Genomic DNA, 24,240 nt, shown 5'->3' with positions numbered 1-24,240 from the left:
AAGATCTGAAGGCAGGAAGCTGCAGCCATTCCAGAGGTTTAAAGAGCTACACATGGCAGGAGTCCCTCAGAAGCTGCAGCAGGACATTCTCTCTTTAATATTGCTTTGCTTTCTCTCAGTGGTCTCCAGGTCATCCAGGAGCTGTTTGATCCGCTGGATAAAATCCTCTACTTTGAATAAAAGGAAGAGAAAAGTCTGAAAAATTGATGCCATGCATCCAGTTCTACGCATCCAGGACACGGAATAAGCTCTCCACAAGAGCAGTCAGAGTTCAGTGTGTTCCAGCACATATTTTTTGCTGCCAGTCCAATATCCAGAGGATTTATTGGAGACAACACTTGGTTTGTATTATCACAGAGTTTTAAGAGGCTTTCTGTCCTGATTTAGAAATTGGCAGCGATTAATTATACTCAAAAACCATTACAAAAGTTCTACCCCTTGATTATATTTCATACTCAAAAGGATCTTGTCTCAGATTTCTTCTCTGAGTTTATCCAGCTTCACTTTCCAAGGGATGCTGTTGGGACTTTTTTTGGCAGAGCTAAACTGATGTAAATTTTTTCAGGCTGTTATCAAATAATTTCTTGACCTTCCCCTCTGCTAAGCAGGCTCTGTTCATTCCGTTTCAAGACAAATCCAGTGTTTAAATGACTCTGCTCTGAACCATCTCCAGTTTATCAACTTCTTTCCACTGTAACACATAATCTCACCAGTGACAGAATTAACACAGCCTCAGCCAAATGGAGGATCCGTGTTTATGCCTCAAGGAATCCCATTAGTCCCTCTTGGCTCCTGCATGGAAGTAGGAGCTCATATTTGCCTGATTATCTGCCATGAGCCTTTCCCAGAGTTACTGCTTTGTGTAAGCCCTATAAAAAAATCAATCCACTCTATATGGTAATTTGTAGGATGGAGTCAACCCCTGATGGATGACTGAGCTGCTTTATTTGCTCTGCAGAATTTTGGCCTCCTTGAAATGCACACTATTTGTCTGAGCACTGTTTGCTAAACGATCCCTGTGTCACCACACAGACAATTCCATCCTTCTTCCTTAGTCCCCCGCAAGCTCAGTGACACGTATAAAATTTGATTGTTGTATTTTATTCCTGGCATCTGAACAAGGAGGAAGATGCTTGATACTGAAGGGCCAAAATTGATCTTTTCAGAAGTCCATTATAAATAATTATTTAGGACTGGCCTGACAGGGCCTGTATTAACTTGGGGAACATTTGCACAGGAGATTTGTAATTCCTTGATCTACAGAGGAAGGAAGACATTCTTCCTGATGTCCATCCTAAATCTCTTCAGGCCATTTCCTCTGGTCCTGTCCCTTGTTCCCTGGGAGCAGATCCCGAGCTCCTCTGGCTCCATCCTCCTGTCAGGAAGTTGTGAAGAGCCAGAAGGTCCCCTCGAACCTCCTTTTCTCCAGGAAATGATGATGCTTTTGGAAACAGGAATATCAAACAGAACCCTTCCTTTTATCAACATCTGCAGTTAGATGAGACAAATCCCACCTCGGGTGATCCCAAGCCAGTCTCCCTTTCAAAGCCAGCTGAAGCCTACAGTGGGTGAGGAACACACCAAGGACAGGAAGCAGCAGGAAATTGTCCCACTTCTCCCAATTTTCCATTAATTGTGACATCCTTTGGATGACCTGGGGCTACAACCCCAAAGTCTCTTGATAGCTTTTATTTATAGCAGCAGAGCTGTGAATCAGTGCCCTTATTGTTTTGGGTGTATAATAAGGGTTTATAACTGGGTTTATATGATCAGCTAATAAAAAGCCCCTGCCCTGAAAAAACATTAATGTCTTCTTTAAATAAAAGTAAAAAATAAAAAAAATAAAAAAATAAAATCAAGTACTTAAATTAAAATTAAAATAATAAAATTAAAAATAAAGTGTTATTAATACACCTGGGCAATATTTAATGATCTGTGCATACTGCAGGAAAGTATTTATTAGTTTTTTAAACAATTGTTCGAATTTTCTCCTGTTTTTCAGGCATTATCTGTATGGATATAAGGAATTCTACAGAGGTAAAACCACACCCACAGGAAAAGCGCTATTCCTGCATCCCAGTGTACTGACAAGAGCATTTTCAGTGGAGCAGACTTGAGGTAACCCTGTTGCTATGGGGTTCTGACAACCTGATGGGAAATGCATCCATTTTATATCAGGAAACACAGGAAAGTTCATTCCGAGCATTCCGAGTGTGCACTTCAAAGTTAATTTATGTAGAATTAGGATGTCAATTTAAAGCACGAAAAACACTTTTAATTAACACTTTGTGGCTGCTGTTTTCCCGTGGTAAACAAGGCATATGACAAAGGGGAATCTGAAATGGATTTAAGCTCCCTTGAAACAACTTCTTCTGGAATATGAATATTCAGAGGAGAAACGGATGAAGAGAATCAACCCTGTGGCCTTCTAGATGGAGCTGCTGCATCAGTGGGTGAGGGAAGGGTTGAAGATGTCACTTAGAAGGGCAAAGTGACACACCTGAAGGACAAGGCCATCCAGACAGACCTGGGAAAGCTGGAAAAGTCACTCATGGGAATCTCATAGGGTTTAAGAAAACCAAGTGCTGGTGCTGCACCTGGGTTGGGACAAACCCCAGGATCAGTCCAGGCTTGGGATGAGCAGATGGAGCAGCCGTGGGGAGAAGGACTTGGAGGTGCTGGTGGATGAGAGGCTGGACATGACCCAGCCACATGCACTTGGAGCCCAGAAATCCAAACATGTCCTGGGCTCATCCAAAGCTGTCAGGCAGCAGCTGAGTGGGGGATTCTGCCCCTCTCAGGTGAGACCCCACCTGCAGAGCTGCCTCCAAACCTGGATCTCAGCACGGGAAGGACGTGGAGCTGCTGGAATGAGCCCAGAGGAGGCACCAGGATGATCGGAGGGTTGGAGCAGCTCTGCTGTGAGGGAAGGCTGAGAGAATTGGGATTGTTCAGCCTGGAAAAGTCTCCAGGGTGACCTAATTGTGGCCTTCCAGTACCTGAAGGGGCTGAGAAGAGAAATGGAGAGAGATTATTTGGAATGGTTTCCAATTTACAGAGCTTAAGTTTAGATAAGTTTTGAGTTTAGATAGTTTGGATATGAGGGAGGAATTCTTCTCCGTGAGGGTGGGGAGGCCCTGGCACAGGTTTCCCAGAGAAGCTGCGGCTGCCCCTGGATCCCTGGAAGTGTCCAAGGCCAGGCTGGACAAGGCTTGGAGCAACCTGGGATAGTGGAAGGTGTCCCTGCCCATGGCAGGGAGTGGAACAAAATAACCTTCAAGACCCCTTCCAACCCAAACCATTCCATGTTTTCATGATTCAATCTGGATTTGCTTTCCAGACAAAGAAAAAATTTTAAAGGGAGAAATATTTAACTTTTCTCAACTGCCACTCTTGACAGACTCAAGTTTAAGGAACATGTCAAACCCATCTGGCTCAGTTAAAAGCCCTCTCCAAATTTTTTGTGGGTCTTCTGGAGTATTTTTTTTCCTCCCCAAACTGGAAATAATTGTCTGCGATATCCAAATTAGTCTGTGCAAATTTTATCAGGAGAATTTGTAATTTAAATTGGATCTACAAAAGGAGGGGGATTAAAAAACCCTGTTCATTTCATGCTCATTATGTATCTCAGCGAGACTGATGACATTTTAATATTAACATTGTTATGGGTTCCATATAAAAAAATTAAGTCTACTTAATATTCCAGATTCTGCTGATTGGAATGCAGTTATTCTTGACAATGGAAAATCAATTGCTATTCTAATTAAAAAGAATGGCAGAGAAATAAACAAAACAATAAAGGAATAAATATATTCCATACATTAGCTAGGAGCCTGTGTTTTATCTTGGAAGCTCATCTCTTTTTGGGATGTTTTTTCCCCATTGCCTGGTTTGAACTTTGAACTTGAGCTGGAAGAGCAAAGGTGTTTCAAAAAGTCAAACAAGCACAAATAAAAAGCAATGCCTAAAGGAATATTAAAAATTCCAAGGAGTGGGTGCAACTAGAAATGGGAGCTGATCTCCCCAGTGCAGACAGACACTTTGGCATTGTTAAAACCACTGGTTTTCCTGAGAAAGTCCTAAAGCAATTCTTGTTTGCATTGTCTTGTAAAGCAAAGGTCAAACAGAATTCCCTTTTCCCAACTCCAGTTAAAAATAGATTTTCAAGCTCTGTTTTTTTTTGTTTGGTTTTTTTTTTGGTTTTTTTTTTTGCTTTTCCCTCTTTATTTTCTTTTTGCAGAGAAAATGGGGAGAGAAAGAGAAAGGAAGGAAAAAAATTTAAAATGCATTATAATAAATATTAAAATTATATTCTATATTTATTTTTATCTTTATATGTGGAAAACTTTCCATTGGAAAAGGAGCCGGAAGTGTCTTTAGACGGTAGAAGATGAGTCAGGATTAATGGTCGGACTTGATGATCCTAAAAGTCTTTTCCAACCTAAATAATGTGATGATTCCACAATTTTAACTGCAGTGGAAACTGCCTGAATTCTCCAGTATTTCTGCCCAAACAATTTAAGGTGGTGTAAACAAATGCCCCTACAAAGAAAGGGAGATCTTCCACTTGGCTCCCCTTTGACATGTTTTTCTAGGAGATCAGGATTATTCCAAGTAGTGGAAAAGGTATGAGGGAAGGAAGAATGGAAGAAAAAAGGCTGGAAAAGGTTTATAAGCAAATTCAACCAAAAAAATCATGCCTGAGATCGATTTTACTTAATTTTTTCATGAATCATCACGGTGCAAAAAGCAGGGCAGTCTTTATAATAGATAATTTTCAAGGAATTTTCGCAAGCAAGAAGGATTCAGTTCTCACAAACGGAGAAACAAATGATCTTGGAAATAAAAGCATCAAAAAGGGTGAAATTTAACAACATGAATTGCAAGGAACAGTTGAAATATCAAGAGATGGAGGGAGCAGGGTCAGGCAGCTGAAAAAGATGGAAAAGAAAGTTCCAAGGATAGGAATGACATTCTGAGGGGAGAGATCTGTCCCATTTAACATTCCCTGTCTGCAGCACAAGTAATCACAAGTTAATCACCCCCAAATCACCGTGGAGTCAATAAAGATTGACTTCCTGTGTCGACAGAGTCAATCCCATGAATTAGCTCACAAAATTCTGGTGTCTTCGTCAGGTTGAGAAGAATAATTAGCGCCTTAAACAACCCAGAATTATTGACTCACTGGAGTTGGGGGAGTCTGGTGGAACTCCTGCCAAGATGCCTCCACTCCACTTACTCACGATTTGCCACACTCATGTGATGAATGTAGCCCTGCCAAGTGTTCATTGATGTTCTGGAAGGAAATAAAGAAGGAGTTATATAACTCAAGTTTCAAGTACAGCTTTCTGGGGAGCATCAAGTGCGGCTCCAATCCCAAAGAACAAATCCCACCAGGAACTTGTGGAACACACTGAGGGTTTGAGGGGCAGGAGAACCTACAGAGGTGACTGTGGGAGCTCAGCTCATGCTGGACAAAACAATTGCTGGTCATGGGTTGGCTGCTGCCTGTAAATGCACCCAGGAGGGAAATGCCAAGGAATGGAGACTGTTTGGACTGAAGGACATCACCGGCAAAAGGACAAAGAGATCTAAACCAGCTGTGCATAAATGCAGGAGAGAAAAATAAGAGGAGCTGATAGGAACAGCCATTTGGAAAAACAGAGGCAAAAAGTTTCTATCACAGAGGACATTTATGAAAAAAAATGAGGATTTGGAAGGACATTTATGAAAAGAAAAAAAGTATTTGGAGCCATGGTAGCCATTGCCAGCACAGAACAGCCATAGCATTCCAGGTTTATTTCTGGGTTCTCATCTGCTTTCATGGGACATCTTTTGTGCCACAAAAGTGATCAAAGGGCTCCTCTTCTGTGGAGACAGGCTGAGAGAGTTGGGTTTGTCTAGTCTGGAGAAGAGAAGGTTCCAGGGACACCTTAGAGCCCCTTTCAGTACCTAAAGGGTCTCCAAGAGAGCTGGAGAGGGACTTTGGATGAGGGACAGTGTGACAGGGCAAGGGGTGATGGTTTTAAACTTAATGAGCATGAGTTTAGGTTGGATATTAGGAAGAAATTCTTCCCTGTGAGAGTGGGGAGGCCCTGACACAGGTTTCCCAGAGAAGCTGCGGCTGCCTTAACTCTGGAAGTGTCCAAGGCCAGGCTGGACAGGGATTGGAGTAACCTGGGACAGTGGGAGGTGTCCCTGCCCATGGCAGGGGCTTGGCACTGGGTGATCCTTAAGTTCCTTTCCAAACCACACCATTCCACGATTCTGTGATCCTCAACCAATCCCTTTTCCCTCCCACAATTCTTTTCATCAGTGGTTTCCTAAGCTTTTCACAGCCCAGTCGAGAGAAGGAGAAAATTAACTCAACAAATATGGACAAATTTAAACACCTGACTTCATTGCTATGCTGAATTTTCTCTACGTTCTTTGCCCAGCCTTCAGTTTGGCTGCCGCTCAACCAAGGGACCAAAAGACTTGAAAATCATGAGCTGATGGAAGGATAAATCCCCTCGGACACAATCAGCGTCTCCTGCTAATTGTTCCTGGCTCATTCTGACCAGCAATTAGTTCTAATATCCCAACTAATTTAGCTCTGATAATGTGATATCACCATCAATCACTTTAATGACCCATCTGGCAAAGTATTACCAAGACCAGCTTCAGCCCATGTTGTGACTGTCACCACACAGTTCTGCTGTTATTTCTGAGTTCAGGAGCAGTTGATTCATGTCTGAATTTTATTTTTAACCAAGCAGAAGTTTACAGGCATCCTGTCCAAATCTGGGTTTCTACCAGCAGCATTTAACCGGGCTGTGCTGAATTTAATAATGAGAAACCTCCAGATGGCAAATCAGGCCACTGAGGAGCGATATTGTCCCTGGAAGGAGCTCAACATTCATGGAATAACCGCAAAATGTAGGTGTTTTATTCCAGTGCTTGAAACCAGGTGTGTTAAATCTGAGCCTCTGGGCACTGGGAGCATGAGAAGAGCTAAATTCCACACCACACTGTTAGAAAAGTCTGATTGCTTCAAATACTTTTCTGGCCCCATCACTGAAAACACATTGCAGTTTTTATTTATTACGACATCTTTTTAATTATTTATTGGGATATTTATCCTCATGCCCCGAATTAGAGCCAAGTGTTATTTGACTGGTTTGAAGCATGAACATTCTCTTTGGTGGGGAGCTGTCATCTGTCAAACGTTTTAGAACAAACTTTGTAGCAGTTAGAACAGAAATAGATATCAAAACATGATTCTACAAAACAGGAATCCTGTTTTTTGTTATAAATTCTGCTTATTGCTGGTGCATGATGTGGGTTTTATTTCATGGGAGCAAGAGAATCATGGAATTACAGGATGGAAGGGACATTCAAGACCATCTCATTTCAACTCCTTTCCACTAGCAGGGCCACCTTCCACTAGACCAGGTTGCTCAGAATCCCATCTAGCCTGGCCTTGATAATTAATTAGCATGCAGTCCGGATTTTTAATCAGATTATCCATGTCCATGCCTCAAAACTTTTTAAAAGCTGGCACGATTTCCCTGATTTGCAGGCAGGGAAAATTAGGCACAAATTATTTGGTAACTTAGAACTTGGTGGTAAATCCTCAGCAAATTCTTCCCCTGCTCTGAAGCATTTGCATCTCTTTTTGGTTCTCCTTTTCCTCCTAGGCCACCTTTTCCCACGGGTAATGGGATGATAGTCCCTCTCTCCATTGATAAATGTAAAAAAAATCATGGAATCACAAAAAATTTAGGTTGGAAAAGACCTCTAAGACCATCAAGTCCAAACATTCCCCCAGCACTGCCAAGGCCATCACTAAACTGTGTCCCCTTGTGCCACATCTACATGGCTTTTAAATCCCTTCAGGAGTGGTGATCCCACAACTCCCCTGGGAGGTCTATTCCAATGTTTTTTATCACTGCCTCAACTTTGATTTGCATAATAAAAAAGTAAGAAAAACAGTTCTGGAAATAAAAAAAAACAGGTCTAGGATGGAAAAAAATAACACAAATGAGCTTAAAAAATATCAAATCCCTGTGTAAATGGCTCCAGGTTTGTGGTGTGACACAGATCAGAAATACAGCTGTGGAGAGAAAAATTTATGCCAAGATTTTTTATCCCCCAGCTGGGCTCTTTCCATTTTTTTTCCAAATCACTGAGTTAGGCAGACTGGAGAGATTTTCTGCCAAAAAGAATTACCGGTTAAAGAATTGCTTGAAATGAAAAAGATCAAAGAATTAGAGGACCCCTCCTAACCAGCTGCCAGTCAAAGGTCCGTGGAGCAAACAGGACACTGTTATTATGAGGAAATCTATCAGGAGGGGTGGAGGATTAGAGGTGTTTGAGGTGTTTCAGCAGTGTTAGGAGTTAATGAATTTCCTACAAAACCAGGCAAAAGCCTTTCTGATCCCGCTTTATCGATTTCTTCCCATTAAACACGAGCAGGTCATGGCCCAGTCAGGACAAATGAAAATAGGATTGGAGTCAGAGTGGGAGTGTGGCATTCCTGCAGCTGAATTAAAACTGAGTCTTTGACACAGAGGCAGCAGCAAATGAGTCAGTTTGGCTCAGCTTTCCACCAGCAGCTTCATTCAGCTTCATTTCCTAAGTTTTGAAAGGAGAGGGGTTCTCATTTCCCACATGCTCGCACATTTTGGAGGTTCCTCTCCCAGAATAATGAGGTTTAAATAGAGCAGGAGGAGGAGAGAAAATAGAGACAGCTCTTGCTCTTTCCTGAACATCTGCTGTGGGGTCAAATCCCACCATTAAAAAGGGTTAAACCATGGTCATAAATTTTTATCAATAAATTAAACCGTCCTGTGAGGAGTTTCAGATGCTCATTTTGATGCCATTGTTCTGTTAGAAAAGATCATGCCAGAAAACTTATCCCCCTGTGCTCATATCATTCATGGGCAAGGAGTTAGACAAGTCAGAGATTCCCAGCAATCAGTATTTTCCTCATTTGGGAAAGCAGGAGAGTTAAACAATGGGAAATAATAAATAATATCATTCTGTGCCAGCTGGCAGAGGCCCCAGGGAACGCTCCTTAAGCAATTTTAATTTTCTTACATGGATTGGGTCCTTCATGCCAGTGTTCTCCTGGGAAACTGTCAGATCCCTCTGCTTTCCCACTCTCACTCCACAGTGTTTGTGTTCTCCCTATTCCGTTGAGAAAAAAACTCTTTTACTGAGTTTTCTGAAAAAAAATTTCCTGCCCTAAACCCCATTGATGGAAAAGGGAGCAGGAATTCTAGCTGGGTTGACTTGCTTGGGAATAAAAACCTCAATTTCAGAGAAGGAAATTTACTAATCCATAATCAGTCACTATTCTTGGATGGTGAGATGCATTTCTTCTCCCTGATTGAGATGATCATGGAATCAGGGAATGGTTTGGGTGGGAAGGGACCTTAAACACCCTTGAGTTCCAACCCCCAATGCCAATGGCACCTGGCTTGTGTCACCAATGTGTGGCCACAGGACCAGGACAGGGATTGTCCTTCATTGCTGGCCTCTGGTGAGGGCACACCTCAGGTCACAGATCATAGAACTACTGGGTTGGAAGAGACCTCCAAGATCCTCGAATCCAGCCCATGCCCCAACAACTCAACTAAACCATGGCACCGAGTGCCACATCCAGTCTTTTTTTAGACACATCCAGGGGTGGTGACTCCACCACCTCCCCAGGCAGACCATTCCAATTTTTCACCCTTTCTGCAAAGAACTTCCCCTTAATATCCAACCTGTATTTCCCTTGGCACAGCTGAGAATGCATCCTCTGGTTCTGTCAGTTCCTGCCTGGTGAAAGAGATCGACTCTCACCTGACTACAATCTCCTTTTAAGAAGTTGTAGAGAGTGATAAGGTCACATCTGAGTCCTCTTTTCTCCAGGCTAAACAAACACAGCTCCCTTGGTCTGGTGTCTAAGAAAAACATTGAGGGGCTGGATGGTGTCCAGATAAGGGAATGGAGCTGGGGAAGGGTCTGGAGCACCAGGAGCAGCTGAGGGAGCTGGGAAAGGGGCTCAGCCTGGAGAAAAGGAGGCTCCAGGGGGGACCTTTTGGCTCTGCACAACTCCCTGACAGCCAGGTGGGTCCTGGGAACAAGGGAAAGGATGAGAGGAAACAGCCTCAGGTTGTGCCAGGAGAGGTTCAAGTTGGACATCAGGAGGAATTTCTTCATGGAAAGGGTGGTCAAGGATTGGAATGGCCCCAGGGAGGTTGGAGTCCCCATCCATGGAGGTGTTCAAGGAACAACTGAATGTGTCATTCAGTGCTTTGGGCTGGGTGACAAGGTGGGCATTGGTCAAAGGTTGGACGTGATCTTGGAGGTATTTTCCAACCTCAGTCATTCCATAACATCCTGGTTGTCTCTAAAATAGCATCTGAAGGTTTTACAGGAGTTCAGTCTATTTGGTAGGAAGAAAATCCACTCTCTTGAGCCTTTTATAGCAAAGGTGACGAGGAGCCAAATTCCAGATGCATCAGAATATTCTGCCCGCACAGCTCATCTCTTTCGAGGTATTTTAAATCCCATTTGTCATCCTGGTATCTGAGCTGAGTATCTGGAGCTGGCTGCAAAGCCCCAGCCAAGCATTAATTCCAAGCTTTAATTCATTTTCCAGGGAGCTGCAACATTAAAATGAGCTTGAAACACTTTTTCTTAGCTGACACAATTTTTGGGTGTTCTGATCAGAGAAGAATTTGATCTTTTTAGGGATGTTCTTACTGCTTAAAAGTGTATCTGCTTGGGCTGAAAGTCACTATGTGTGTGCCATTTTTTTAAACAGAATCATTAAAAGCCAGGAATTTTCATATTGATCCAAGGAAACTTCCCATTCCCATGGGTTTGGCTCTTCATTTCTAGAGATTGGCAGGACCTGTGTCCCCATGGAGAGAGAAGCCAAAACTGGAGCAGGTTTGCTGGCATGACTTGTGATCCTGTGAGGAACCCACACTGGAGAAGATGGAGCTGTTCCTGAAGGATTGATCCGTTGGATGGATCCAAACTGGAGCAGGCTGTTCCGGAAGGACTGACCCATTGGATGGATCCGAACTGGAGCAGCTGTTCCTGGAGAACTGACCCCTTGGAGGGATCCAAACTGGAGCAGCTGTTCCTGTTCCTGAAGGACTGTCCCCTTGGAGGGATCCAAACTAGAGCAGGCTGTTCCTGTTCCTGAAGGACTGACCCCTTGGAGGGATCCAAACTGGAGCAGGCTGTTCCTGTTCCTGAAGGACTGACCCGTTGGAGGGATCCAAACTGGAGCAGGCTGTTCCTGTTCCTGAAGGACTGACCCCTTGGAGGGATCCAAACTAGAGCAGGCTGTTCCTCTTCCTGAAGGACTGACCCGTTGGAGGGATCCAAACTGGAGCAGCTGTTGCTGTTCCTGAAGGACTGAGTTGGAGGTGTCTAAACTGGTGCAGCGTTTTCTGAAGAATGGGATCCATGGAAAGGATCCACACTGGATCAGTTTGTGTAGAACTGTGGGAAAGAACCACATTGGACACGTTTGTAGGGAATTTTCTCCTGTGGGAAGGATCCCATGATGGAGTGTGAGGAGTCCAAGCCCTGAGGAGGAAGGAGCAGCAGAGACACCATAAACTGACCACAATTCCCATTCCTTGTCCCCTCTCCACAGGAGGAGGCAGGAAAATTGAGAGTGAATCACACCCAGGAGGAAGAGAGGGCTGGGGAGAAGGTGCTTTAGGATTTGATTTTATTTGCTCATTACCCTTCTCTGATTTTCACAGAATTACAGAACATGCTGAACTGGGAGGTACCAGCAAGGATCATCAAAGTCCAACTCCTGGCCTACACAGAACAGCTCCAAGAATCCCATCATGTGCCCAAGAGTGTTGTCCCAATGTTTTTGTTTGATAATAAATTAAATTAATTTTCCAGAGTAGAGTCTGACAGTGACAGGAACTTGTGAGTGATCTCTCCCTGTCCTTATCTCAACCCCAAAGCTTTTTATTATATTTTTATTATATTTTATAGTATTTTTATTATATTTAATTATATTTTATTATAGTTTTATTATATCTTATATTATATTATATTAATTATGTTAATTATATTTATTACATTTTATTATATTTTCTCTTCCTTGCCCAGTTGAGGAGAGCATTGATAGAGCATATTGGTGGGCACCTGCCATTCATCCGGGATCAACCCAGCACAAACATTTAGAAGATCTAAGTGGGTAATGAAAAGCTGAAAGCTCAGAAAAAAAAATCGGGGTTTGGGGTTTTTTTCCAGACCTTTTCCACTCTCCAGGGTGCTCTGAAGCAGGAAAGATTTTTCTCCTTAGCAAAGACTTTTAAACCATGAACTTCCACCTACACTGGGAGCTGGCCTTCAGTGATCCTTGTGGCCCCCTCCAACTCAGCATATTTTATGATTCTGTGATATCTGAGGAACTTTTGGTTACTCCCAATGGAATCAGAGCAGGTTTTATGGACTCTCTGGGACACCTCCTTTCCCAAAATCCTCCACTTTCGGGTAGGATAGGTCAGGTTTGATGACAACTGGCTACTTTTATCACAGGTCAAGAGCTGAGTTTGAGGTTCACAGAATCACAGAATATTCCCAGTTGGAAGCGACCCACATGGATCATGGAGTCCAGCTCCTGGCCCTGCACAGGACAGCCCCAAGAATCCCACCAGGATGAACATCTAAATTTATAAAATATCCTGGACTTGAAAAGATCAGTGATATCAATGATCAGTGACACCAAATATCACCTGGAGACTAAAACCAAGGCCAAAGACAGGTGCGATTTCCCTCAGAAGGTGGTTTTTGAGCTTAAAATTTAATTCCTCAAGGAATATTCTGCTGGAATATGCAGATGGACACTTGTCACTGTCCCTGGAAGGGTTGTCACCGTATTATGTTTAATGTGATTATGTTTAATTCCCAAAGAATCACATCGTAGAACTGCCCAAGCCTTTCCATGATCTCTCTACAAAAAAAGCCTTGGAAAAAGCTGGAATTCCTCAACTGCTGGCATGATTCCAACTTATCCTCAAATTCGGTGCTGTCTTTTCTTTAGAAGGGTTCCAAACTATTGAGTACTTTTGTGCCAGAGCAGAAAAGAGATCCTGTATTTCCTGGCTCCCAGGAAATTATTCAAACCACTGGGCCATGTTTTCCTTGCTTCAGGAAGGACGGTAAAAATCATTTCCTGGGAAGTAACCAGGGAAAATCCCCAGCACACAGCACCAAAAAGAAAATTTAACAATTTTTAAAAAAGGGATAATGTGAAGGGAAGCCTGAACTCAGCTGCAGATGCATCGTTTCATTCCTGTCTTCCTTCCAGGGAATTAGTGGGAGCCAATGAGGCTCGGAGGCATCTCTGTCTGCTCTGAATTTCTCTTTCTGTGAATTTTTTCCTGTTCTTCCCAGAGATCAGGATTCTGCCAAGGAAAGAGAAGCACCAGAAAAAGAGAAAATCCTCCTTGTGTTGCCAGGATGACCCAACCACTTTGTTTTGGGAAGGAGCTTGAGAGCAGTTTCTGGAACAAACCCACTGATATTCTCTCCACCGGTTTGGGACATTTTTGCTGGGAATGGGAGCCCCCATTCCAGTCAGCCCCTGGCTGGATTTCCAATATGGAGAGCAACTGAAAGAGTTTTTTCTGGAAATCCAGTGCATTTCTCCTGCTTTAGGTTCTCTTTCTGGCACTTTAGGTGCTTTCTGAGTCAACTACTAAGTGCAATTGGGCAGTCTGGGAGAACACAACAAACCCAAGGAGAAGCAGGAAAAATTCACAATTTGCCTTTAATTCCACCAGGTTTCTCATGTATCCAGACTTGTTTTGCTCCATCAGTCCATCGCTAAATGGAAGGATAAGGCTCTTTATTATAACCTCATACTTCCCTAACCCCCTCCTTTTAATTATCACTCCAAAAGCAGAAAGCCCACGGTTCCATGAGTCACAAATTATATCTCCCTGTGGCGCATAATGGTCCTTTTCACACCTACAAAGGATGAGTCATGACAAAATAGGAGGAAAACAAAAAAAGGAAATTCAAAATTCCCCCATCGATAGAAGCAGGAGGAAAAAAAAGAAATCAAGCAAGAAATTATTGGTGGACAGAGCATTTGGAAATAGCTGCTTGTTTGGACTGGGATAATGTTTTTTTGTTGTAGCTGAATTTTGGACTGTGCTGGAAGCAGAGTTAATAAACAGGGATGTTTTAGATGTTGTCCATCAGTTTAGTTACAAACCCACCAAATTTTCCCACTTTTACCCTTCCAGGTCTGTCCTGATCCCACCAGGGCTGAGCAATGTGTGGGACTGAGTTGCCGGTTGGGGTTAAACAATCACAAATGGGAAAAACCTGAAGTTTGTTTTTGGGCGAGTTTTGCCTCTGAAATTGTCATAGCAAAGAAACGGATGTTGAAGTTCCCATTCCAGCTCATCCCAGCTGTTCTTTAGTTGGGAACAGCAGGAAAAGGGGAAGGGGAAGGGGAAAGGAAGGAAAGGGGAAGGGGAAGGGGAAGGGGAAGGGGAAGGGGAAGGGGAAGGGGAAGGGGAAGGGGAAGGGGAAGGGGAAGGGGAAGGGGAAGGGACAATGTGTGTGGAAGAGCTGAAGACCTCTTCTCCCATGCAGCTGGAAAAGGGGAAGGGGCCTCAAGTTGCACCAGGGAGGTTCAGGTTGGATAGTAGGAAAAATTTCCTCACTGAAAGAGTGGTTAAACTTTGGAACAGTGAAGGGTTGGAGTCACAATCCCTGGAAGCGTTCAAAAAAAGCAGCAGATGTGGCACTTTGTTATATGGTTTAGTAGGAGTGGTGGGATTGGGTTGAAGGTTGATGATCTTGGAGGCCTTTTCCAACCTTAATGATTGTATGATTTTTATAAACCTGGAAGCAGATCCCAGTGCTTGTGGGGATAGTTCAGGGAGGGCACAAGGGTTGGAAGCTGGGAGTGAATGCAAATTTCAACCAGAAACTGGGAGCACCTGGTATCCCCATTACAGGTAGGAACTGGGTGATCTCTGCTCAAATCTCCTGTTCCAATCAAGGCTGACTTTAGAGGAAAAACAAATTTTTGAAGGTCTCATCCATCTTGGTGTAGTCATTCCATATATCCAGGAGATAACCAAGACCAGGTTGGATGGGACTCAGAGCAACCTGGTCTAGTGGAAGATGTCCCTGCCCAGGGGAACGAGATGATATTTAAGGTCCCTTCCAACCCAAACCACTCCATGATTCTGGGATTCTTGGAATAAATAAATTTATTTATTTATTATTTATTATAACACCCAGGTTCCCAGGAACACGCTTCCAAAATATTTCCTTAGGAAAACCAATTCTGGTCAAGTCATTGACAGAGAACTATTTGTCCCCCAGGGATGATTTAGAGGATTTTACACGAAGGGCTTTTTTTCAGTTCTTTTTCATTTTGCAGCTCTTATTCATCCAAAAGGGAAATGTTTCCAGGAACACACACAAGGAGGGAAGATTTCCCTCAGTTTAGGATATTGCCAGATGAATTCCTGCCTGCTGCATTATCCAGCGGTGATTAATGAGATCTCAGGAGTGATGATTCTGGGGAAGATAAATTTCAGGTAAACAGGTAATCAAAGAAACGTTGGAGGAAAATGCTGTGAGGATGCAGAGGGATCCATCAGCACCTGCCAGCTCAGGAAAACAACTTCCCTCAACCAGAAAATCCTGGGGAAGCTGCTGGGAAAGCCAAGCCTCAGAAAGTACAAAACTCTTCCTGTTTTTACATCCCGGAATGAAGGAGATTGCAGAAAATGCAGAATATGGGCAGTCCTTTTCTCTCAGTCTTCAAACAGATGTTTTGCCTTAAACATCTCCAAGTTTTTCCTGGCTTTATATCCTTGTTCATCACACCAAGTCCTTCCTTTGGAATAGTTTGAGGCACTGACACCAGAGGTGTTTCCAGCATCAAAAATTCAGAAAATAACCTTTTTTTTCTTCTCCTTCTTTCTTTGGAGACCCATTTGAGGATGTCTTGCTCCTCTAGGAGCAAGGAAACAAATATCAAAATCCTCTGAGCAGCAATCTTTCCATATCTAAATAGATAATGTTGGGGCTATAGAATTATTTGGGTTTAAAATCCTTCATTTTAATGCTTTCCTTTTATTTTCTTTTTATTGTTTCTAAGAATTTAACATCACTGATTTTCAAATCCCAATAGCCACATCGGCCAGCAGGCAGGACCCTGATGGTTCGTTAAATAATTTCTTACAATCAGCTAAAGAAATCAGTGCCAAAGATATTGAAGGATTTGAATTGACTTTGGAGAAGCATGAGCCTGAAATGTTTCAGACAGAAAAACCATCAACATTTTTACAGTTTAGCTGCACAGAAAACATAATTTCAGTGTTTGAGGATATTGTCTGGCTTGCTGATGTGCTAACAGAGGGAAGAAAATCTCTGGATAACTTTTCTCACATCCTTGGAGATGGTTCCTCTTGGCATTCGGGGATTTTGGCGTTTCCTGGACTGTTTGACTTCATGCCAAAGTGAAACGAGTACAAGGCAAAGCCATGAAGCACATTTCATGATTCCTCCTGGCCCAAGATGATTATTTTCTCTGTGGCAATGTAGTTGGAAGAGGAAAAGTGGGAAAATACCCTTTTACAGGAAAATATCCTGTTACTGTCCCAGGAATCGTACAAGCAATGAGCTCTTGGATTTGCAGTCAAAGCAGGGCCCTCGGCAAGGGAACAACTTCTGGCCAGATTTCTGTGGGAATTCTGAAACTCAGTTTGTCAGTGGGAATCAGAATTTCTGAGAAAGGTTGGATCAGCACTTCAAGGAAAACTTACCACAATCCTGACTCCTGTTTGGCTGCTGGCTCCTTCTCCCTGGGATCTTCCCAGCAGCCCTGTGGTGGTGAACGGACTTTTATTCAACCTGATTTTCCAGGGAAAACAGAAATATCTGTCATTAATTGCCACCTGAAATCCAGTCATTTTTGGTGGCAGGATGAAGGGAATGGCTTCAAACTGAAAGGGATCAGGTTTAGATGGGATATTGGGAATAAATTATTTATCCTGAGGGTGGTGAGGGCCCGGTACAAGTTTCCCAGAAAAGTTGTGGCTGTTCCATTTTCCAGGGGGTTGTAGAGCTGTTGGATCTGGGTAGTGCAAAAAGGTGGAAAGAGATTGAACCAGTTAAAAAAAAAAAATAAAGAAAATGTTTAGAGCTACAATAACTCAAGGAAATTTGCTTTGAGAAACTTTGAGGATCTGTATTTCTTCCAGCCACTGATTGTCCTTGTCTTAGAAAATCCTGATTCTTTATAAAATTCAGGAAACACAATAATGATATATTAGACATCCTTGTTAATTAAATATAACAATGAAGAAATCTCCTTAAGGGATTATTTTAAGGTGATGGAACCTTGGGTTTAGCTGGGTTTATGCTCAGAGGGTCTGAGAGAGACCACCAAAGTGAAGCCGCGGGTGAGTGGTCTTCAAAAGAAATTACACTATTTAATCATGAAGTTTTAAATTTTTGCAGATTAAGGATGATCAGACATCAATTTGTCCACCAATGGCTGGAATTTCGCTCCCAGAAGGAAAAAAAAAAAAAAAAAGAAAACAGGATTAGCCACTGATTAGAACAAATAAAAAGCTAAAAATACCACTTTAGTATTGTTCAGGCAACGTGACTCAAGTCCTGTCTTTATTGCATCTTCCCATGTGGGTCCTTATTTCCCACTGGAAAGTGGGAATAATAACATATCCCATATCATATCCCAGGAGGATGAGTTTCTCTGAGTTGTCTGAGTTTATCTGTGTAAATATAGATATTAAAACACATTAGGAAGCGTAGTGTTTAGTCCTCCAAAATCCTCCTTTGCATTAAAATCATGGAGAAAATCTCCTTTAGTGCATTGCTTTCTTCTCCCTCAGGAAAAATCATTTTCCCTGGGAAAAAAAGAATAAAAAAAAAGGAAGAAAATTAGAGTGGTGATTAGGTTGGATTTTTTTATTCGATATATTTGTTCCTGAGAAAGGCAATCAAATGTAGGCGCTCTGTGCTTGGAACTGAAAGTATTGGTTAAAGTAATTATGAGGAGGGAATGGTTAAGAAAAATAAATGTATATTGCACATTTAAGAAAAATAAGGAAAATACAACATTTTCAGACAGCTGAAAGCACGGAACTGGATTTAATGCCCCACCTAGAGCTCAGTCTCAAAATGCATGTTGCTGTCTGGTTGATTCTACTCCGACCTTCTGCTTTCCAGAGGCCAGGGCTGAGATGGGATGCCCAGACAGCCCCAAAAATGCAATAAAAGAGCAGCCCCTCAGGGAGAGGGATGAGAAGGAGAGAGACTCTGATAAAAGAAGACAGGAAAATTGTCGTGGAATTAGCAAACAATGGCAATAACCGAAGGGAAAGTCAATAAATTCAGCATTGATTTTCTGATGTTCTCTGCGTGCGTGAAATGCTCTGGACTTGGAGTTTTTAATCAGCTGAGCCAGTCAGGTTGGGGGAAGGATTTTCCTGCCTGAATAACCCTGGAGCTGGAATAGCTCAGCATTTGAGCTTTGCATATTATTTTAGCTCCCACAAGGTTCAGATGGAAGAAAGAGGAGACCTCAAGGTTTACAATGGAGAGATCAGCTGGGGGAAAAAAAATAAATAATTAATTTCTGGAACAATATTCAAAGGAATAATAATTTCCCTTGTGCCCCAAACTCATCAGCTCGGGTTCAATTTGTAAAATAACTCCTCTCCTGACTGACAAAAAGCTCATGGGTCTTTCTTTGGCTCTCCTTTCCCAGTCAAAGGGGAGCTGAAGAGAATCAGGCTGAAAAAAAAACCAAAAAAAAAGCATTTTATGAGCCTAACAGCCTAATGAAATCTTGCAGCAGGATTAACAATGAATTGAAAAAAGGGAAGCTCCAAACAGGGGCTTTTTGGAAAAGGTTTCTGATATCCTGCAGGAAATATTGTGAATTTTTCAGCCCGCCACAGAAACTCAGGAATTACCACTGACAGCTGAGCAAATTCCGAAGCTGTAGCCTAAATCTTGTTGACTTATTTACAACTCTCCATAAAAACAGAATGGGGTTTCACACTTTAATACACTGAAAATACACTCTATAACAAATGTGTTATTTTAATGTTCTTTTCCACCTTTTACTGTGGCTTTTTAAGGAAACACATGGATCAGAGGGCCAGTAAAGTGGGATAAACTGGTGTACACTCCCTATATACTCCATGTGCTGGTGGAGCAACACACTGGGATTACATTTTCCCTCCAAATTATGTCTTTAAAGTGCGAGGGTCACAATTTGTAACCACCATGTCACCTTGCCAGCAATTAAAATGAAATATTTTGAGTGTTCCTGGCAGTCACTGGGGAAAAAAAAAACCAATCATTCTTATGAACACCAGTGGAGTTCAGAGCTTGTGTTCATGTTTTCCATGAGGAAAGGTACTGACTCTATCTCTCTTTCCTGGGAATTAGGTTGGCACCAATCAGTCTTTTATGTATTTCCAGCTGGTCTCCCCCCACCTATTACCCATTTAAACCATCCCATACCCTGCAGGAGTGGGGGTTAATTTTTGGGTTTTATCTGTTTCCTGGCACCCCAACGTCCAAGAAATCATTTTTGGAGCTCAGCCTCGTGATACCCTTTAAAACTGGGATCCCTTACCTTATATTATGGGAAGGAATTTAAAGGAAAGTAAAATTTAAAGAAAAGTAAAAATCAGGGTTGTTACACTGAAAACTCAGGAATTCAGTGTCCTCAATGAACATTTGATTTTATCCTCCTGAATTTACACCCAACGTTATTCCCGTTGCTTTCCTTCAGGAGATGAGGATTTCTTTGCACATATATGGACATATATTTATATAAATATAAATTACCTCTGCCTGTGCAGACAGGGAGTTATGATGCTGCTGAGCTGCTGCTGAAGAGCAAGAAATAATGGAGAGAGATACTGAGTGGATTTGGATGGGATATTGGGAAGAAATTCTTCCCTGTGAGTTTGGGGAGGCCCCGGAATAGAAATCCCAGAGAAGCTCTGGCTTCCCCATCCCTGGAAGTGTCCAAGGCCAGGCTGGATGTGTCTTGGAGCAACCTGGGATAGTGGAAGGTGTCCCTTCCCATGGAAAGGGGTTAGAATGGGATGATCTTGGAGATTCCTTCCAATCCAACCCATTCTCTATGATAAGGATCCCCAAAAATTCTGCTTGTTCCTCTTTCTCACCTGCTCTCAGCAGGCTGAGAATTAGAAAAGTCAAGCAGAAAATTTCCCCTGCATTAAAAAAAAACAAAACAGGCAGCAAGTCGAGGCAGCCAAGCTGTGTCTTTTTTCAGGATTTAGAGGCTTCCTTGGCTTTAATCCCTTCGCTGATGGCAGCTGCTCTTCCTTCTCCCTCTTGCAGGTGTCACTTCCCAAGTGATCCATTTCTCCTGGAAGAACCTCTGGAAGTCAGAGGGGGAGAAAAGGAACACACAGAGGGTCAGGATGAAATCAGTGCCTGTGTATAAATTTGTCCTGGCACCTCTCAGACCCTGAAAGGAACCAGCACCTCTGACTGGAGAGTAAAACTTCCTGAAAAGTTATCCCTAAAATCCAGACACCAGCCGGGAGGGGAGAAGTTGCATCTTTGCCTATTTCCCTTGTGCAAACTGCGACAGTGCTGTGGGAGGATTACTCAGAGCCACTTCCAGGTGAAAGATCCCAGAAGGATTCAGTCCCACTTGAAGGGACAATGATGCACCAGAGCCTTGGAACCAGGAACATCTGTATTTTTAGAGCTAAATATCATTTATTACTCATTGATGTGCGTTACGTTCCTAAGTAACCTCACGCAAGTCCTGCGTAGAAGGGAGAACAGCGAGAAAGAATTTTTTTCTTTTTTTTCAAAAGAATTTCCAAAGAATTCCAAAGAAATCCCTCCCTGTGAGACCCTGGCACAGGTTTCCCAGAGAAGTTTCGGCTGCCCCATCCCTGGAAGTGTTTAAGGTCAGGTTGCAGACACCTGGTCTAGTGGAAAGAATTAGATCATCTTGAAGGTCTCTTCTAAACCATTCCATGATTCCATGATCCTCGGGGTGGAAATCTTGTACTGAAACCCCTTCTCTACTGGGAAATAAGATTTGGTTCATCACCAAAAAAACCTTGAAGAAACTTTTCCTGTCCCCTCTACCCAACAGGTCAAATAAACTGAAAGTTTTGGGTTTTGTGCATTTTAAAGTGCATAATTCTGTCTGATACGAAGGAAAACAATTTCCTGGAGGGTGTTTGCTTGAAACAAGCAGTAAAAAAAAGCAGGAAAAGAAACAATGAGAGTGATGACTGAATTTGTTCAGTTCCCTGTCACGGTTCAAAATTCCACCTCAGAATTGCACAGACCTTGGATTTTCTTTCTTTCTGAACTGGTGGCAGAGTGCCCAGCCCGTGCTGGAGCTCTTCCTGATCTCATCACTGAAGTTTTTCCCCTTTTTTCTGATCTATTTACAGCAAGATAGAGCTGGGATTTTGCAGGTGTGAGAAGTACCCAGCACATTATGAAGCCAATTCATCTCCATCTTCGCTATTCCAGTGAATATTCCCACATTTCCATGCACAGCACAACAGCACCAACAAGCAGAAAGCTCAGAGTGTCCTGCCTGGGACACTTCTTCTGGAGAGATGGATTTGCTTTATCCAGAGAAGGGAGTTCAATCCACCCCATGGTTCACTGAGCAGTTGTTGGCCCTGAGGGCAATTGCAGAGGTTTCACTGTGGATTTTAAAAAGGGATTAAACGTAACTGAATTAAAATATTCAGCTGCCATCATTAGAGAAACAGGTAATGAATTTATTCCTGTGGCAGCCTGGGGAGATTCTGTACCACGGACAGCTGGAAGGAAAAATTCAAGCAGCCTTTTTTTTTCCTTCCTCACATAGAGGGGAAGGAAGTAAAAACCTTCACAGCAGTAAAAGGTGGCTTTTTCTCTTTGTTGTCCATGTCACTGCTGAGCTGAGCACTCTGTGCAAGAACTTGCCAGAAGCCCTAGGAATGGCACAGGGAATTTTTATCTGTGCCTAGAAAGCAGCAGAATTCCTTTCTTGAGTTGAATTCATAAAAATAATGAAAGGACAGATGGATAAAGAGAGAACAGGTTAATGAATGTTTCCATCTGTAGATTAATTATCTCTGGGTAGAGCCCATCGTTATCTTGCAATATTTTGTTTTCAGCGCATCCTTTAGGCAAAAATGTTTTTGTGGGCCTAATGATTGCTTATCCCAGCAGGGAAAAGAGGAGAGCTGCTGTTCTCTCCACTCCCCTGCCATCTCCTCCCTGCTCTCCTGGGTTGTGCCTGTGCTTGACCCAGAGCTCCAACGAAGCTCTCAAATCTCAACAGCTCTTGAGGGACAAAACAAGCAGACAAAACCATTCTAATAAATGTCAGTCTTTGTCTGCCAGGGCTGAGTGTTGCAAAAACCAGAAGGAAGAAATCAGTGAAGGTAACAAAGCGAAAACCATCCAGTGTTGAGTCTGGTCACATTTTATGCGTAGGAGCCCAAATTTCTCATTTCTAAAATAGAATTGGGTTGTGTAAGGAGAAAATCAGCATCCCGAGAAAGTGTCTCTCAAAGTGACAATTTGTTGGTGATGGCAGTGGTTTCAGACTAAAAGAAGAAGAAGTTTAGGTGGGATGTTGGAAGAAATTCTTTACCTGGAGAGTAGCAAGGCACTGGCAGAGAGGAGCTGTGGCTGCCCCTGCATCCCTGGAAATGCTCAGGGCCAGGTTGGACAGGGTTTGGACCAACCTGGGATAGTGGAAGGTGTCCCTGCTCATGGCAGGGGGGTGGATGAGATGATGTTTTAGGTCTCTTCCAATCCAACCCATTCCATGATTCTATAATTCCATGATCTCAGAAACAGCAGCTTCATTACCAGGATATTTTCATCCTCAAGCCTCTTCTTCCCACTTACGTTTTATGAGATGTGGGCACATTGCACCATCAGGCTGATCTGGGAGCTGAAAACCCAGGAATAGCCATGAGGAATGTTCAGGAATGTTCAGCTGCATAAGCCTCTGGATAGACTTACAAAACCAGATAATTTTCCATATTCAGTGAAACTTCAATTTTTAAAATTCAATTTTTAAAATAGGTGTAGTTTAAAAAGTTCCAACCTGTCTTTACTTGTTTTAACCAAATAGAGATTGAACTAAAAAATTGTTAATCAGTAATAATCCAAATTTTTAACGAAACTGCTTCACTTATAACCTAAGAAAAATTATTAAAATTTTAGAATTTGTTCCAAAAAACGAGCTATGATCACAATCCTCCAGGAATTCCCAGTTTGCTGCTTCATCCACAGTTTCCAGGCTTTTGAAAAACTTCTCCTGATAAAATAAAGGAATCTTCTGCCTCCAAGACTAAAATGGGAATCACAGAGAATGCACCAAGGATGCAAGTGCTGAAATGATCCCAGGCAACAAATTGCTGGCAAGTGGAAAAACTGACTTCATCCTTGATTTGTGCACATTCCTTGCCTACAAAAAACAACTTCAGGCTAAGCAGAACAGTTCTTGTCATGGAACTGTGACTCAGCTCCCTGAACATCTTCTAGATCCACAGAAGCACCGCTCTGGGAAGTGGAACTTTAGAGATTTTTGGACCAGAATCTTCTAGGAGAGGCAAAATATTGAGGGAAAAGAAGCAGTGATGAATTTGTGTGATGTGTGATGGGCATGAGGAGTTGTGTTGAACCCTTGGCGCGTTTCCAGGCGGATCACACAATCCTGGAGGTGCTGCAAAGGATTGTGTAAGGAGGTGGAGAATGGAAGGAGGTGCACAAGAGGTAAAACTGATAAAGTCTTATGAGATTTAAATTAAAACAATAAATACATTTCGGTCTCGCTGTGTCTCTTTCATTTGTTGCTTCAGGGGTAGTGCTGATTTCCTGCATATTTTGGAGGCTCCACAGAGACTTCTGAGACATCCAAAATATTAGAGAAAGAACCTCAGAAGTCCTTGAGGGACAGATATGTCCAAATACCAGGAGGAAAATTGAATATTAAAACCACAGCGGTAGCTTTTTAATCTCCGAAAGTGAAAATTTTGGGTTGAAATCAGGGACATTAATGAAGGAATTTCATTACTCCCTGAAGTACCCCTCAGAACGGGAAGATTTCTGTGTGGGACAAAAGGAAATTAAGAAGGACAAAGGAGGAAAGAACATCTGATAGAGCTGGGAGAGGGGTGAGGCCATGGAATCCAA

This window comes from Cyanistes caeruleus, chromosome 1 (genome assembly GCF_971803275.1).
Source record: "Cyanistes caeruleus chromosome 1, bCyaCae1.hap1.1, whole genome shotgun sequence".
NCBI classification, from domain to species: domain Eukaryota; kingdom Metazoa; phylum Chordata; class Aves; order Passeriformes; family Paridae; genus Cyanistes; species Cyanistes caeruleus.
This window is presented reverse-complemented; position numbering follows the sequence as displayed.